Source organism: Saccoglossus kowalevskii, chromosome 7 (genome assembly GCF_978046115.1).
Source record: "Saccoglossus kowalevskii chromosome 7, keSacKowa6.1, whole genome shotgun sequence".
NCBI classification, from domain to species: Eukaryota; Metazoa; Hemichordata; class Enteropneusta; family Harrimaniidae; genus Saccoglossus; species Saccoglossus kowalevskii.
The window spans coordinates 1,624,624-1,644,802 of NC_140647.1; positions in this window are offsets into that span (position 1 = coordinate 1,624,624).

Genomic DNA, 20,179 nt, shown 5'->3' on the forward strand with positions numbered 1-20,179 from the left:
GTCAATACACTTGTCGCCAATTATTACATGTCTTATCTCAATGCACCTGTCTCTAGTTATTGCATGTCACATCTCAATGCACTTGTCGCCAATTATGACATGTCACATCTCAATGTACCTGTCGCCATTTACTACATGTCTCATGTCAATGCACTTGTCGCCAATTATTACATATCACATCTCAATGCACCTGGCGCAATTATTACATGTCACATCTCAATGCAATTTTCACCAATTATTACATGTCACATGTCAATGCACTTGTCGCCAATTATTACATGGCACAAGTCAATGCACTTGTCGCCAATTATTACATACCACATGTCAATGCACTTGTCGCCAATTATTACATGCCACATGTCAGTGCACATGTCTCCAATTATTACATGACACATCTCAATGCTCCTGTTGCCAATTATTTCATTTCACATCTCAATGCACCTGTAGCCAATTATTACATGTCACATGTCAATGCACCTGTCGCCAATTATTACATGTCACATCTCAATGCACTTGTCACCAATTGTTACATGTCACATCTTAAAGCACCTGTTGCCAATTATTACATGTCACATATACATGCACCTGTCTCCAGTTATTACATGTCACATCTCAATGCACTTGTCGCCAATTATTACAAGTCACATCTCAATGCACCTGTCGCCAATGACTACATGTCACATGTCAATGCACTTGTCGCCAAATATTACATGTCACATGTCAATACACTTGTCGCCAATTATTACATGTCTTATCTCAATGCACCTGTCTCTAGTTATTGCATGTCACATCTCAATGCACTTGTCGCCAATTATGACATGTCACATCTCAATGTACCTGTCGCCATTTACTACATGTCTCATGTCAATGCACTTGTCGCCAATTATTACATATCACATCTCAATGCACCTGGCGCAATTATTACATGTCACATCTCAATGCAATTTTCACCAATTATTACATGTCACATGTCAATGCACTTGTCGCCAATTATTACATGGCACAAGTCAATGCACTTGTCGCCAATTATTACATACCACATGTCAATGCACTTGTCGCCAATTATTACATGCCACATGTCAGTGCACATGTCTCCAATTATTACATGACACATCTCAATGCTCCTGTTGCCAATTATTACATTTCACATCTCAATGCACCTGTAGCCAATTATTACATGTCACATGTCAATGCACCTGTCGCCAATTATTACATGTCACATCTCAATGCACTTGTCACCAATTGTTACATGTCACATCTTAATGCACCTTTTGCCAATTATTACATGTCACATCTCCATGCACCTGTCTCCAGTTATTTCATGCCACATGTCAATGCACTTGTCGCCAACTATTACATGTCACATGTCAATGCACTTGTCACTAATTGTTACATGTCACATCTTAATGCACCTGTTCCCAATTATTACATGTCACATCTCAATGCACTTGTCGCCAATTATTACATGTCGCATGTCAATGCACTTGTCGCCAATTATTACATTACACATGTCAATGAACCTGTCGCCAATTATTACATGTCACATGTCAATGCAACTGTCTCCAGTTATTACATGTCACATCTCAATGCACTTGTCGCCAATTATTACAATACACATCTCAATGCACCTGTCGCCAATGACTACATGTCACATGTCAATGCACTTGTCGCCAATTATTAAATGTCACATGTCAATGCACTTGTCGCCAATTATTAGATGACACATGTCAATGCACTTGTCGCCAATTATTACATACCACATGTCAATGCACTTGTCGCCAATTATTACATGCCACATGTCAATGAACTTGTCGCCAATTATTACATGACACATGTCAATGAACTTGTCGCCAATTATTACATACCACATTTCAATGCACCTTTCTCCAGTTATTACATGTCACATCTCAATGTACTTGTCGCCAATTAATACATGTCACATCTCAATGCTCCTGTTGACAATTATTACATTTCACATCTCAATGCACCTGTCGCCAATTATTACATGTCACATGTCAATGCACCTGTCGCCAATTAATACATGTCACATCTCAATGCACTTGTCAACAATTGTTACATGTCACATCTTAATGCACCTGTTGCCAATTATTACATGTCACATCTACATGCACCTGTCTCCAGTTATTACATGTCACATCTCAATGCACTTGTCGCCAATTATTACAAGTCACATCTCAATGCACCTGTCGCCAATGACTACATGTCACATGTCAATGCACTTGTCGCCAAATATTACATGTCACATGTCAATGCACTTGTCGCCAATTATTACATGTCTTATCTCAATGCACCTGTCTCTAGTTATTGCATGTCACATCTCAATGCACTTGTCGCCAATTATGACATGTCACATCTCAATGTACCTGTCGCCATTTACTACATGTCTCATGTCAATGCACTTGTCGCCAATTATTACATATCACATCTCAATGCACCTGGCGCAATTATTACATGTCACATCTCAATGCAATTTTCACCAATTATTACATGTCACATGTCAATGCACTTGTCGCCAATTATTACATGGCACAAGTCAATGCACTTGTCGCCAATTAGTACATACCACATGTCAATGCACTTGTCGCCAATTATTACATGCCACATGTCAGTGCACATGTCTCCAATTATTACATGACACATCTCAATGCTCCTGTTGCCAATTATTACATTTCACATCTCAATGCACCTGTAGCCAATTATTACATGTCACATGTCAATGCACCTGTCGCCAATTATTACATGTCACATCTCAATGCACTTGTCACCAATTGTTACATGTCACATCTTAATGCACCTGTCTCCAGTTATTACATGTCACGTCTCAATGCACTTGTCGCCAATTATTACAAGTCACATCTCAATGCACTTGTCGCCAATGACTACATGTCACATGTCAATGCACTTGTCGCCAAATATTACATGTCACATGTCAATGCACTTGTCGCCAATTATTACATGCCACATGTCAATGCACTTGTCGCCAATTATTGCATGTCTCATCTCAATGCACCTGTCGTAAATTATTATATGTCACATCTCAATGCACTTGTCGCCAATTATTAATTGTCACATCTCAATGCACCTGTTACCAATTATTACATGTCATATGTCATTGCACTTTTCGCAAATTATTACATGTCACATGTCAAAGCACGTGTCACCAATTATTACATGTCACCTTTCAATGCACTTGTAACCAATTATTACATGTCACATTTCAATGCACATGTTGCGAATTAATACATGTCACATCTCAATGCACCTGTTGCCAATTATTACATTTAACATCTCAATGCACCTGTCGCCAAATGTTACATGTCACATGTCAATGCACCTGTCACCAATTGTTACATGTCACATCTTAATGCACCTGTTCCCAATTATTACATGTCACATGTCAATGCACTTGTCGCCAATTATTACATTACACATGTCAATGAACCTGTCGCCAATTATTACATGTCACATGTCAATGCAACTGTCTCCAGTTATTACATGTCACATGTCAATGCACTTGTCGCCAATTATTAGATGACACGTGTCAATGCACTTGTCGCCAATTATTACATACCACATGTCAATGCACTTGTCGCCAATTATTACATGCCACATGTCAATGCACTTGTCGCCAATTATTACATGACACATGTCAATTCACTTGTCGCCATCTATTACATACCACATTTCAATGCACCTGTCTCCAGTTATTACATGTCACATCTCAATGTACTTGTCGCCAATTAATACATGTCACATCTCAATGCTCCTGTTGCCAATTATTACATTTCACATCTCAATGCACCTGTCGGCAATTATTACATGTCACATGTCAATGCACCTGTCGCCAATTATTACATGTCACATCTCAATGCACTTGTCACCAATTGTTACATGTCACATCTTAATGCACCTGTTGCCAATTATTACATGTCACATCTCCATGCACCTATCTCCAGTTATTACATGTCACATCTCAATGCACTTGTCGCCAATTATTACAAGTCACATCTCAATGCACCTGCCGCCAATGACTACATGTCACATGTCAATGCACTTGTCGCCAAATATTACATGTCACATGTCAATGCACTTGTCGCCAATTATTACATGACACATGTCAATGCACTTGTCGCCAATTATTACATGCCACATGTCAATGCACTTGTCGCCAATTATTACATGTCACATGTCAATGCACTTGTCGCCAATTATTACATGTCACATGTCAGTGCACATGTTTCCAGTTATTACATGTCACATGTCAATGCACTTGTCGCCAATTATTACATGTCACATCTCAATGCACCTGTCGCCAATTATTACATGTTACATCTCAATGCAGCTGTCGCGAATTATTACATGTCACATTTCAATGCACTTGTCGCCAATTATTACATGTCACTTGTCAATGCACCTGTCTCCAGTTATTACATGTTACATCTCAATACAGCTGTCGCCAATTATTACATGTCACATGTCAATGCACTTGTCGCCAATTATTACATGTCTTATCTCAATGCACCTGTCTCTAGTTATTGCATGTCACATCTCAATGCACTTGTCGCCAATTATGACATGTCACATCTCAATGTACCTGTCGCCATTTACTACATGTCTCATGTCAATGCACTTGTCGCCAATTATTACATATCACATCTCAATGCACCTGGCGCAATTATTACATGTCACATCTCAATGCAATTTTCACCAATTATTACATGTCACATGTCAATGCACTTGTCGCCAATTATTACATGGCACAAGTCAATGCACTTGTCGCCAATTATTACATACCACATGTCAATGCACTTGTCGCCAATTATTACATGCCACATGTCAGTGCACATGTCTCCAATTATTACATGTCACATGTCAATGCACTTGTTGCCAATTATTACATGTCACATCTCAATGCACCTGTCGCCAAGTATTACATGTCACATGTCAATGCAACTGTCTCCAGTTATTACATGTCACATCTCAATGCACTTGTCGCCAATTATTACAATACACATCTCAATGCACCTGTCGCCAATGACTACGTGTCACATGTCAATGCACTTGTCGCCAATTATTACATGTCACATGTCAATGCACTTGTCGCCAATTATTAGATGACACATGTCAATGCACTTGTCGCCAATTATTACATACTACATGTCAATGCACTTGTCGCCAATTATTACATGCCACATGTCAATGCACTTGTCGCCAATTATTACATGACACATGTCAATGCACTTGTCGCCAATTATTACATACCACAATTCAATGCACCTGTCTCCAGTTATTACATGTCACATCTCAATGTACTTGTCGCCAATTAATACATGTCACATCTCAATGCTCCTGTTGCCAATTATTACATTTCACATCTCAATGCACCTGTCGCCAATTATTACATGTCACATGTCAATGCACCTGTCGCCAATTATTACATGTCACATCTCAATGCACTTGTCACCAATTGTTACATGTCACATCTTAATGCACCTGTTGCCAATTATTACATGTCACATCTCCATGCACCTGTCTCCAGTTATTACACGTCACATCTCAATGCACTTGTCGCCAATTATTACAAGTCACATCTCAATGCACCTGTCGCCAATGACTACATGTCTCATGTCAATGCACTTGTCGCCAATTATTACATATCACATCTCAATGCACCTGGCGCAATTATTACATGTCACATCTCAATGCAATTTTCACCAATTATTACATGTCACATGTCAATGCACTTGTCGCCAATTATTACATGGCACAAGTCAATGCACTTGTCGCCAATTATTACATACCACATGTCAATGCACTTGTCGCCAATTATTACATGCCACATGTCAGTGCACATGTCTCCAATTATTACATGTCACATGTCAATGCACTTGTTGCCAATTATTACATGTCACATCTCAATGCACCTGTCGCCAAGTATTACATGTCACATGTCAATGCAACTGTCTCCAGTTATTACATGTCACATCTCAATGCACTTGTCGCCAATTATTACAATACACATCTCAATGCACCTGTCGCCAATGACTACGTGTCACATGTCAATGCACTTGTCGCCAATTATTAGATGACACATGTCAATGCACTTGTCGCCAATTATTACATACCACATGTCAATGCACTTGTCGCCAATTATTACATGCCACATGTCAATGCACTTGTCTCCAATTATTACATGACACATGTCAATGCACTTGTCGCCAATTATTACATACCACAATTCAATGCACCTGTCTCCAGTTATTACATGTCACATCTCAATGTACTTGTCGCCAATTAATACATGTCACATCTCAATGCTCCTGTTGCCAATTATTACATTTCACATCTCAATGCACCTGTCGCCAATTATTACATGTCACATGTCAATGCACCTGTCGCCAATTATTACATGTCACATCTCAATGCACTTGTCACCAATTGTTACATGTCACATCTTAATGCACCTGTTGCCAATTATTACATGTCACATCTCCATGCACCTGTCTCCAGTTATTACATGTCACATCTCAATGCACTTGTCGCCAATTATTACAAGTCACATCTCAATGCACCTGTCGCCAATGACTACGTGTCACATGTCAATGCACTTGTCGCCAATTATTACATGTCACATGTCAATGCACTTGTCGCCAATTATTAGATGACACATGTCAATGCACTTGTCGCCAATTATTACATACTACATGTCAATGCACTTGTCGCCAATTATTACATGCCACATGTCAATGCACTTGTCGCCAATTATTACATGACACATGTCAATGCACTTGTCGCCAATTATTACATACCACAATTCAATGCACCTGTCTCCAGTTATTACATGTCACATCTCAATGTACTTGTCGCCAATTAATACATGTCACATCTCAATGCTCCTGTTGCCAATTATTACATTTCACATCTCAATGCACCTGTCGCCAATTATTACATGTCACATGTCAATGCACCTGTCGCCAATTATTACATGTCACATCTCAATGCACTTGTCACCAATTGTTACATGTCACATCTTAATGCACCTGTTGCCAATTATTACATGTCACATCTCCATGCACCTGTCTCCAGTTATTACACGTCACATCTCAATGCACTTGTCGCCAATTATTACAAGTCACATCTCAATGCACCTGTCGCCAATGACTACATGTCTCATGTCAATGCACTTGTCGCCAATTATTACATATCACATCTCAATGCACCTGGCGCAATTATTACATGTCACATCTCAATGCAATTTTCACCAATTATTACATGTCACATGTCAATGCACTTGTCGCCAATTATTACATGGCACAAGTCAATGCACTTGTCGCCAATTATTACATACCACATGTCAATGCACTTGTCGCCAATTATTACATGCCACATGTCAGTGCACATGTCTCCAATTATTACATGTCACATGTCAATGCACTTGTTGCCAATTATTACATGTCACATCTCAATGCACCTGTCGCCAAGTATTACATGTCACATGTCAATGCAACTGTCTCCAGTTATTACATGTCACATCTCAATGCACTTGTCGCCAATTAATACAATACACATCTCAATGCACCTGTCGCCAATGACTACGTGTCACATGTCAATGCACTTGTCGCCAATTATTAGATGACACATGTCAATGCACTTGTCGCCAATTATTACATACCACATGTCAATGCACTTGTCGCCAATTATTACATGCCACATGTCAATGCACTTGTCGCCAATTATTACATGACACATGTCAATGCACTTGTCGCCAATTATTACATACCACAATTCAATGCACCTGTCTCCAGTTATTACATGTCACATCTCAATGTACTTGTCGCCAATTAATACATGTCACATCTCAATGCTCCTGTTGCCAATTATTACATTTCACATCTCAATGCACCTGTCGCCAATTATTACATGTCACATGTCAATGCACCTGTCGCCAATTATTACATGTCACATCTCAATGCACTTGTCACCAATTGTTACATGTCACATCTTAATGCACCTGTTGCCAATTATTACATGTCACATCTCCATGCACCTGTCTCCAGTTATTACATGTCACATCTCAATGCACTTGTCGCCAATTATTACAAGTCACATCTCAATGCACCTGTCGCCAATGACTACATGTCACATGTCAATGCACTTGTCGCCAAATATTACATGTCACATGTCAAAGCACTTGTCGCCAATTATTACATGACACATGTCAATGCACTTGTCGCCAATTATTACATGCCACATGTCAATGCACTTGTCGCCAATTATTACATGTCACATGTCAATGCACTTGTCGCCAATTATTACATGTCACATGTCAGTGCACATGTTTCCAGTTATTACATGTCACATGTCAATGCACTTGTCGCCAATTATTACATGTCATATCTCAATGCACCTGACGCCAATTATTACATGTTACATCTCAATACAGCTGTCGCCAATTATTACATGTCACATGTCAATGCACTTGTCGCCAATTATTACATGTCTTATCTCAATGCACCTGTCTCTAGTTATTGCATGTCACATCTCAATGCACTTGTCGCCAATTATGACATGTCACATCTCAATGTACCTGTCGCCATTTACTACATGTCTCATGTCAATGCACTTGTCGCCAGTTATTACATATCACATCTCAATGCACCTGGCGCAATTATTACATGTCACATCTCAATGCAATTTTCACCAATTATTACATGTCTAATGTCGATGCACTTGTCGCCAATTATTACATGGCACAAGTCAATGCACCTGTCGCCAATTATTACATACCACATGTCAATGCACTTGTCGCCAATTATTACATGCCACATGTCAGTGCACATGTCTCCAATTATTACATGTCACATGTCAATGCACTTGTTGCCAATTATTACATGTCACATCTCAATGCACCTGTCGCCAATTATTACATGTCACATGTCAATGCAACTGTCTCCAGTTATTACATGTCACATCTCAATGCACTTGTCGCCAATTATTACAATACACATCTCAATGCACCTGTCGCCAATGACTACGTGTCACATGTCAATGCACTTGTCGCCAATTATTACATGTCACATGTCAATGCACTTGTCGCCAATTATTAGATGACACATGTAAATGCACTTGTCGCCAATTATTACATACCACATGTCAATGCACTTGTCGCCAATTATTACATGCCACATGTCAATGCACTTGTCGCCAATTATTACATGACACATGTCAATGCACTTGTCGCCAATTATTACATACCACAATTCAATGCACCTGTCTCCAGTTATTACATGTCACATCTCAATGTACTTGTCGCCAATTAATACATGTCACATCTCAATGCTCCTGTTGCCAATTATTACATTTCACATCTCAATGCACCTGTCGCCAATTATTACATGTCACATGTCAATGCACCTGTCGCCAATTATTACATGTCACATCTCAATGCACTTGTCACCAATTGTTACATGTCACATCTTAATGCACCTGTTGCCAATTATTACATGTCACATCTCCATGCACCTGTCTCCAGTTATTACATGTCACATCTCAATGCACTTGTCGCCAATTATTACAAGTCACATCTCAATGCACCTGTCGCCAATGACTACATGTCACATGTCAATGCACTTGTCGCCAAATATTACATGTCACATGTCAATGCACTTGTCGCCAATTATTACATGACACATGTCAATGCACTTGTCGCCAATTATTACATGCCACATGTCAATGCACTTGTCGCCAATTATTACATGTCACATGTCAATGCACTTGTCGCCAATTATTACATGTTACATGTCAGTGCACATGTTTCCAGTTATTACATGTCACATGTCAATGCACTTGTCGCCAATTATTACATGTCATATCTCAATGCACCTGTCGCCAATTATTACATGTTACATCTCAATACAACTGTCGCCAATTATTACATGTCACATGTCAATGCACTTGTCGCCAATTATTACATGTCTTATCTCAATGCACCTGTCTCTAGTTATTGCATGTCACATCTCAATGCACTTGTCGCCAATTATGACATGTCACATCTCAATGTACCTGTCGCCAGTTACTACATGTCTCATGTCAATGCACTTGTCGCCAGTTATTACATATCACATCTCAATGCACCTGGCGCAATTATTACATGTCACATCTCAATGCAATTTTCACCAATTATTACATGTCTAATGTCGATGCACTTGTCGCCAATTATTACATGGCACAAGTCAATGCACCTGTCGCCAATTATTACATACCACATGTCAATGCACTTGTCGCCAATTATTACATGCCACATGTCAGTGCACATGTCTCTAATTATTACATGTCACATGTCAATGCACTTGTTGCCAATTATTACATGTCACATCTCAATGCACCTGTCGCCAATTATTACATGTCACTTGTCAATACACCTGTCTCCAGTTATTACATGTTACATCTCAATGCAGCTGTCGCGAATTATTACATGTCACATTTCAATAAACTTGTCGCCAATTATTACATGTCATATCTCAATGCACTTGTCGCCAATTATTACATGTCACATGTCAGTGCACATGTCTCAAGTTATTTACATGTCACATGTCAATGCACTTGTCGCCAATTATTACATGTCACATCTCAATGCACCTGTCGCCAATTATTACATGTTACATCTCAATGCAGCTGTCGCGAATTATTACATGTCACATTTCAATGCACTTGTCGCCAATTATTACATGTCACTTGTCAATGCACCTGTCTCCAGTTATTACATGTTACATCTCAATACAGCTGTCGCCAATTATTACATGTCACATCTCAATGCACCTGTCGTAAATTATTATATGTCGCAGCTCAATGCACTTGTCGCCAATTATTAATTGTCACATCTCAATGCACCTGTTACCAATTTTTACATGTCACATCTCAATGCACCTGTCGCCAATTATTACTTTCCCATCTCAATGCACTCGTCGCCAAATATTACATGTCACATCTCAATGCACTTGTAGCCAATTATTACATGTCACATGTCTTTGCACTTTTCGCAAATTTTTACATGTCACATGTCAAAGCACGTGTCGCCAATTATTACATGTCACCTTTCAATGCACTTGTAACCAATTATTACATGTCACATTTCAATGCACATGTTGCGAATTAATACATGTCACATCTCAATGCACCTGTTGCCAATTATTACATTTAACATCTCAATGCACCTGTCGCCAAATGTTACATGTCACATGTCAATGCACTTGTCACCAATTGTTACATGTCACATCTTAATGCACCTGTTCCCAATTATTACATGTCACATCTCAATGCACTTGTCGCCAATTATTACATGTCGCATGTCAATGCACTTGTCGCCAATTATTACATTACACATGTCAAAGAACCTGTCGCCAATTATTACATGTCACATCTCAATGCACTTGTCGCCAGTTATTACAATACACATCTCAATGCACCTGTCGCCAATGACTACATGTCACATGTCAATGAACTTTTCGCCAATTATTACATGTCACATGTCAATGCACTTGTCGCCAATTATTAGATGACACATGTCAATGCACTTGTCGCCAATCATTACATACCACATGTCAATGCACTTATCGCCAATTATTACATGCCACATGTCAATGCACTTGTCGCCAATTATTACATGACACATTTCAATGCACTTGTCGCCAATTATTACATACCACATTTCAATGCACCTGTCTCCAGTTATTACATGTCACATCTCAATGCACTTGTCGCCAATTAATAATGTCACATCTCAATGCTCCTGTTGCCAATTATTACATTTCACATCTCAATGCACCTGTCGCCAATTATTACATGTCACATGTCAATGCACCTGTCGCAAATCATTTAATGTCACATCTCAATGCACTTGTCACCAATTGTTACATGTCACATCTTAATGCACCTGTCTCCAGTTATTACATGTCACATCTCAATGCACTTGTCGCCAATTATTACAAGTCACATCTCAATGCACCTGTCGCCAATGACTACATGTCACATGTCAATGCACTTGTAGCCAAATATTACATGTCACATGTCAATGCACTTGTCGCCAATTATTACATGACACATGTCAATGCACTTGTCGCCAATTAGTACATGCCACATGTCAATGCACTTGTCGCCAATTATTACATGTCACATGTCAATGCACTTGTCGCCAATTATTACATGTCACATATCAGTGCACATGTCTCCAGTTATTACATGTCACATGTCAATGCACTTGTCGCCAATTATTACATGTCACATCTCAATGCACCTGTCGCCAATTATTACATGTTACATCTCAATGCAGCTGTCGAGAATTATTACATGTCACATTTCAATGCACTTGTCGCCAATTATTACATGTCACTTGTCAATGCACCTGTCTCTAGTTATTACATGTTACATCTCAATACAGCTGTCGCCAATTATTACATGACACATGTCAGTGCACTTGTCGCCAATGATTACATACCACATTTCAATGCACCTGTCTCCAGTTATTACATGTCACATCTCAATGCACTTGTCGCCAATTAATACATGTCACATCTCAATGCTCCTGTTGCCAATTATTACATTTCACATCTCAATGCACCTGTCGCAAATTATTTCATGTCACATCTCAATGCACTTGTCACCAATTGTTACATGTCACATCTTAATGCACCTGTTGCCAATTATTACATGTCACATCTCCATGCACCTGTCTCCAGTTATTACATGTCACATCTCAATGCACTTGTCGCCAATTATTACAAGTCACATCTCAATGCACCTGTCGCCAATGACTACATGTCACATGTCAATGCACTTGTCGCCAAATATTACATGTCACATGTCAATGCACTTGTCGCCAATTATTACATGACACATGTCAATGCACTTGTCGCCAAATATTACATGTCACATGTCAATGCACTTGTCGCCATTTATTACATGTCACATGTCAATGCACTTGTCGCCAATTATTACATGTCACATATCAGTGCACATGTCTCCAGTTATTACATGTCACATGTCAATGCACTTGTCGCCAATTATTACACGTCACATCTCAATGCACCTGTCGCCAATTATTACATGTTACATCTCAATGCACTTGTCGCCAATTAATACATGTCACATCTCAATGCTCCTGTTGCCAATTATTACATTTCACATCTCAATGCACCTGTCGCAAATTATTTCATGTCACATCTCAACGCACTTGTCACCAATTGTTACATGTCACATCTTAATGCACCTGTTGCCAATTATTACATGTCACATCTCCATGCACCTGTCTCCAGTTATTACATGTCACATCTCAATGCACTTGTCGCCAATTATTACAAGTCACATCTCAATGCACCTGTCGCCAATGACTACATGTCACATGTCAATGCACTTGTCGCCAAATATTACATGTCACATGTCAATGCACTTGTCGCCAATTATTACATGACACATGTCAATGCACTTGTCGCCAATTATTACATGTCACATGTCAATGCACTTGTCGCCATTTATTACATGTCACATGTCAATGCACTTGTCGCCAATTATTACATGTCACATATCAGTGCACATGTCTCCAGTTATTACATGTCACATGTCAATGCACTTGTCGCCAATTATTACATGTCACATCTCAATGCACCTGTCGCCAATTATTACATGTTACATCTCAATGCAGCTGTCGCGAATTATTACATGTCACATTTCAATGCACTTGTCGCCAATTATTACATGGCACTTGTCAATGCACCTGTCTCCAGTTATTACATGTTACATCTCAATACAGCTGTCGCCAATTATTACATGTCGCATGTCAATGCACTTGTCGCCAATTATTACATTCCACATGTCAATGAACCTGTCGCCAATTATTACATGTCAATGCAACTGTCTCCAGTTATTACATGTCACATCTCAATGCACTTTTCGCCAATTATTACAATACACATCTCAATGCACCTGTCGCCAATGACTACATGTCACATGTCAATTCACTTGTCGCCAATTATTACATTTCACATCTCAATGCACCTGTCGACAATTATTACATGTCACATGTCAATGCACCTGTCGCCAATTATTACATGTCACATCTCAATGCACTTGTCAACAATTGTTACATGTCACATCTTAATGCACCTGTTGCCAATTATTACATGTCACATCTCCATGCACCTGTCTCCAGTTATTACATGTCACATCTCAATGCACTTGTCGCCAATTATTACAATACACATCTCAATGCACCTGTCGCCAATGACTACATGTCACATGTCAATGCACTTGTCGCCAATTATTACATGTCACATGTCAACGCACTTGTCGCCAATTATTAGATGACACATGGCAATGCACATGTCGCCAATTATTACATACCACATGTCAATGCACTTGTCGCCAATTATTACATGTCACATGTCATGCACCTGTCGCCAATTATTACATGTCACATCTCAATGCATTTGTCATCAATTGTTACATGTCACATATTAATGCACTTGTCGCCAATTATTACAAGTCACATCTCAATGCACCTGTCGCCAATGACTACATGTCACATGTCAATGCACTTGTCGCCAAATATTACATGTCACATGTCAATGCACTTGTCGCCAATTATACATGACACATGTCAATGCACTTGTCGCCAATTATTACATGCCACATGTCAATGCACTTGTCGCCAATTATTACATGTCACATCTCAATGCACCTGTCGCCAATTATTACATGTTACATCTCAATGCAGCTGTCGCGAATTATTACATGTCACATTTCAATGCACTTGTCGCCAATTATTACATGTCACTTGTCAATTCACCTGTCTCCAGTTATTACATGTTACATCTCAATACAGCTGTCGCCAATTATTACATGTCACATGTCAATGCACTTGTCGCCAATTATTACATGACTTATCTCAATGCACCTGTCTCTAGTTATTACATGTCACATCTCAATGCACTTGTCGCCAATTATGACATGTCTCATGTCAATGCACTTGTCGCCAATTATTACATATCACATCTCAATGCACCTGGCGCAATTATTACATGTCACATCTCAATGCAATTTTCACCAATTATTACATGTCACATGTCAATGCACTTGTCGCCAATTATTACATGGCACAAGTCAATACACTTGTCGCCAATTATTACATACCACATGTCAATGCACTTATCGCCAATTATTACATGCAACATATCAGTGCACATGTCTCCAATTATTACATGTCACATGTCAATTCACTTGTTGCCAATTATTACATGTCACATCTCAATGCAACTGTCGCCAATTATTACATGTCACTTGTCAATACACCTGTCTCCAGTTATTACATGTTACATCTCAATGCAGCTGTCGCGAATTATTACATGTCACATTTGAATACACTTGTCGCCAATTATTACATGTCATATCTCAATGCACTTGTCGCCAATTATTACATGTCACATGTCAGTGCACATGTCTCCAGTTATTACATGTCACATGTCAATGCACTTGTCGCGAATTATTACATGTCACATCGCAATGCACCTGTCGCCAATTATTACATGCTACATCTCAATGCAGCTGTCGCGAATTATTACATGTCACATTTCAATGCACTTGTCGCCAATTATTACATGACACTTGTCAATGCACCTGTCTCCAGTTATTACATGTTACATCTCAATACAGCTGTCGCCAATTATTACATGTCACATGTCAATGCACTTGTCGCCAATTATTACATACCACATGTCAATGCACTTATCGCCAATTATTACATGCAACATATCAGTGCACATGTCTCCAATTATTACATGTCACATGTCAATTCACTTGTTGCCAATTATTACATGTCACATCTCAATGCAACTGTCGCCAATTATTACATGTCACTTGTCAATACACCTGTCTCCAGTTATTACATGTTACATCTCAATGCAGCTGTCGCGAATTATTACATGTCACATTTGAATACACTTGTCGCCAATTATTACATGTCATATCTCAATGCACTTGTCGCCAATTATTACATGTCACATGTCAGTGCACATGTCTCCAGTTATTACATGTCACATGTCAATGCACTTGTCGCGAATTATTACATGTCACATCGCAATGCACCTGTCGCCAATTATTACATGCTACATCTCAATGCAGCTGTCGCGAATTATTACATGTCACATTTCAATGCACTTGTCGCCAATTATTACATGACACTTGTCAATGCACCTGTCTCCAGTTATTACATGTTACATCTCAATACAGCTGTCGCCAATTATTACATGTCACATGTCAATGCACTTGTCGCCAATTATTACATGTCTTATCTCAATGCACCTGTCTCTAGTTATTACATGTCACATCTCAATGCACTTGTCGCCAATTATGACATGTCACATCTCAATGTACCTGTCGCCATTTACTAAATGTCTCATATCAATGCAGCTGTCGCGATTATTACATGTCACATGTCAATGCAATTTTCACCAATTATTACATGTCACATGTCAATGCACTTGTCGCCAATTATTACATGGCACAAGTCAATGCACTTGTCGCCAATTATTACATGCCACATTTCAATGCACTTGTCGCCAATTATTACATGTCACTTGTCAATGCACCTGTCTCCAGTTATTACATGTTACATCTCAATACAGCTGTCGCCAATTATTACATGTCACATCTCAATGCACCTGTCGTAATTTATTATATGTCACATCTCAATGCACTTGTCGCCAATTAATTGTCACATCTCAATGCACCTGTTACCAATTTTTACATGTCACATCTCAATGCACCTGTCGCCAATTATTACTTTCCCATCTCAATGCACTCGTCGCCAAATATTACATGTCACATCTCAATGCACTTGTAGCCAATTATTACATGTCACATGTCATTGCACTTGTCGCCAATTATTACATGTCTTATCTCAATGCACCTGTCTCTAGTTATTGCATGTCACATCTCAATGCACTTGTCGCCAATTATGACATGTCACATCTCAATGTACCTGTCGCCATTTACTACATGTCTCATGTCAATGCACTTGTCGCCAGTTATTACATATCACATCTCAATGCACCTGGCGCAATTTTTACATGTCACATGTCAAAGCACGTGTCGCCAATTATTACATGTCACCTTTCAATGCACTTGTAACCAATTATTACATGTCACATTTCAATGCACATGTTGCGAATTAATACATGTCACATCTCAATGCACCTGTTGACAATATTACATTTAACATCTCAATGCACCTGTCGCCAAATGTTACATGTCACATGTCAATGCACTTGTCACCAATTGTTACATGTCTCATCTTAATGCACCTGTTCCCAATTATTACATGTCACATCTCAATGCACTTGTCGCCAATTATTACATGTCGCATGTCAATGCACTTGTCGCCAATTATTACATTACACATGTCAAAGAACCTGTCGCCAATTATTACATGTCACATCTCAATGCACTTGTCGCCAGTTATTACAAAACACATCTCAATGCACCTGTCGCCAATGAATACATGTCACATGTCAATGAATTTTCGCCAATTATTACATGTCACATGTCAATGCACTTGTCGCCAATTATTAGATGACACATGTCAATGCACTTGTCGCCAATTATTACATACCACATGTCAATGCACTTGTCGCCAATTATTACATGCCACATGTCAATGCACTTGTCGCCAATTATTACATGACACATGTAAATGCACTTGTCGCCAATTATTACATACCACATTTCAATGCACCTGTCTCCAGTTATTACATGTCACATCTCAATGCACTTGTCGCCAATTAATACATGTCACATCTCAATGCTCCTGTTGCCAATTATTACATTTCACATCTCAATGCACCTGTCGCCAATTATTACATGTCACATGTCAATGCACCTGTCGCAAATTATTTCATGTCACATCTCAATGCACTTGTCACCAATTGTTACATGTCACATCTTAATGCTCCTGTTGCCAATTATTACATGTCACATCTCCATGCACCTGTCTCCAGTTATTACATGTCACATCTCAATGCACTTGTCGCCAATTATTACAAGTCACATCTCAATGCACCTGTCGCCAATGACTACCATGTCACATGTCAATGCACTTGTAGCCAAATATTACATGTCACATGTCAATGCACTTGTCGCCAATTATTACATGACACATGTCAATGCACTTGGTCGCCAATTATTACATGCCACATGTCAATGCACTTGTCGCCAATTATTACATGTCACATGTCAATGCACTTGTCGCCGATTATTACATGTCACATATCAGTGCACATGTCTCCAGTTATTACATGTCACATGTCAATGCACTTGTCGCCAATTATTACATGTCACATCTCAATGCACCTGTCGCCAATTATTACATGTTACATCTCAATGCAGCTGTCGCGAATTATTACATGTCACATTTCAATGCACTTGTCGCCAATTATTACATGTCACTTGTCAATGCACCTGTCTCTAGTTATTACATGTTACATCTCAATACAGCTGTCGCCAATTATTACATGACACATGTCAATGCACTTGTCGCCAATGATTACATACCACATTTCAATGCACCTGTCTCCAGTTATTACATGTCACATCTCAATGCACTTGTCGCCAATAATACATGTCACATCTCAATGCTCCTGTTGCCAATTATTACATTACACATCTCAATGCACCTGTCGCAAATTATTTCATGTCACATCTCAATGCACTTGTCACCAATTGTTACATGTCACATCTTAATGCACCTGTTGCCAATTATTACATGTCACATCTCCATGCACCTGTCTCCAGTTATTACATGTCACATCTCAATGCACTTGTCGCCAATTATTACAAGTCACATCTCAATGCACCTGTCGCCAATGACTACATGTCACATGTCAATGCACTTGTCGCCAAACATTACATGTCACATGTCAATGCACTTGTCGCCAATTATTACATGACACATGTCAATGCACTTGTCGCCAATTATTACATGCCACATGTCAATGCACTTGTCGCCAATTATTACATGTCACATGTCAATGCACTTGTCGCCAATTATTACATGTCACATATCAGTGCACATGTCTCCAGTTATTACATGTCACATGTCAATGCACTTGTCGCCAATTATTACATGTCACATCTCAATGCACCTGTCGCCAATTATTACATGTTACATCTCAATGCAGCTGTCGCGAATTATTACATGTCACATTTCAATGCACTTGTCGCCATTATTACATGTCACTTGTCAATGCACCTGTCTCCAGTTATTACATGTTACATCTCAATACAGCTGTCGCCAATTAATTACATGTCGCATGTCAATGCACTTGTCGCCAATTATTACATTCCACATGTCAATGACCTGTCGCCAATTATTACATGTCAATGCAACTGTCTCCAGTTATTACATGTCACATCTCAATGCACTTTTCGCCAATTATTACAATACACATCTCAATGCACCTGTCGCCAATGACTACATGTCACATGTCAATTCACTTGTCGCCAATTATTACATTTCACATCTCAATGCACCTGTCGACAATTATTACATGTCACATGTCAATGCACCTGTCGCCAATTATTACATGTCACATCTCAATGCACTTGTCACCAATTATTACATGTCACATATCAGTGCACATGTCTCCAGTTATTACATGTCACATGTCAATGCACTTTTCGCCAATTATTACATGTCACATCTCCATGCACCTGTCTCCAGTTATTACATGTCACATCTCAATGCACTTGTCGCCAATTATTACAATACACATCTCAATGCACCTGTCGCCAATGACTACATGTCACATGTCAATGCACTTGTCGCCAATTATTACATGTCACATGTCAACGCACTTGTCGCCAATTATTAGATGACACATGTCAATGCACTTGCCGCCAATTATTACATACCACATGTCAATGCACTTGTCGCCAATTATTACATGCCACATGTCAATGCACTTGTCGCCAATTATTACATGACACATGTCAATGCACTTGTCGCCAATAATTACATACCACCGTTCAATGCATTTGTCGCCAATTATTATATTTCACATCTCAATGCACCTGTCGACAATTGTTACATGTCACATGTCAATGCACCTGTCGC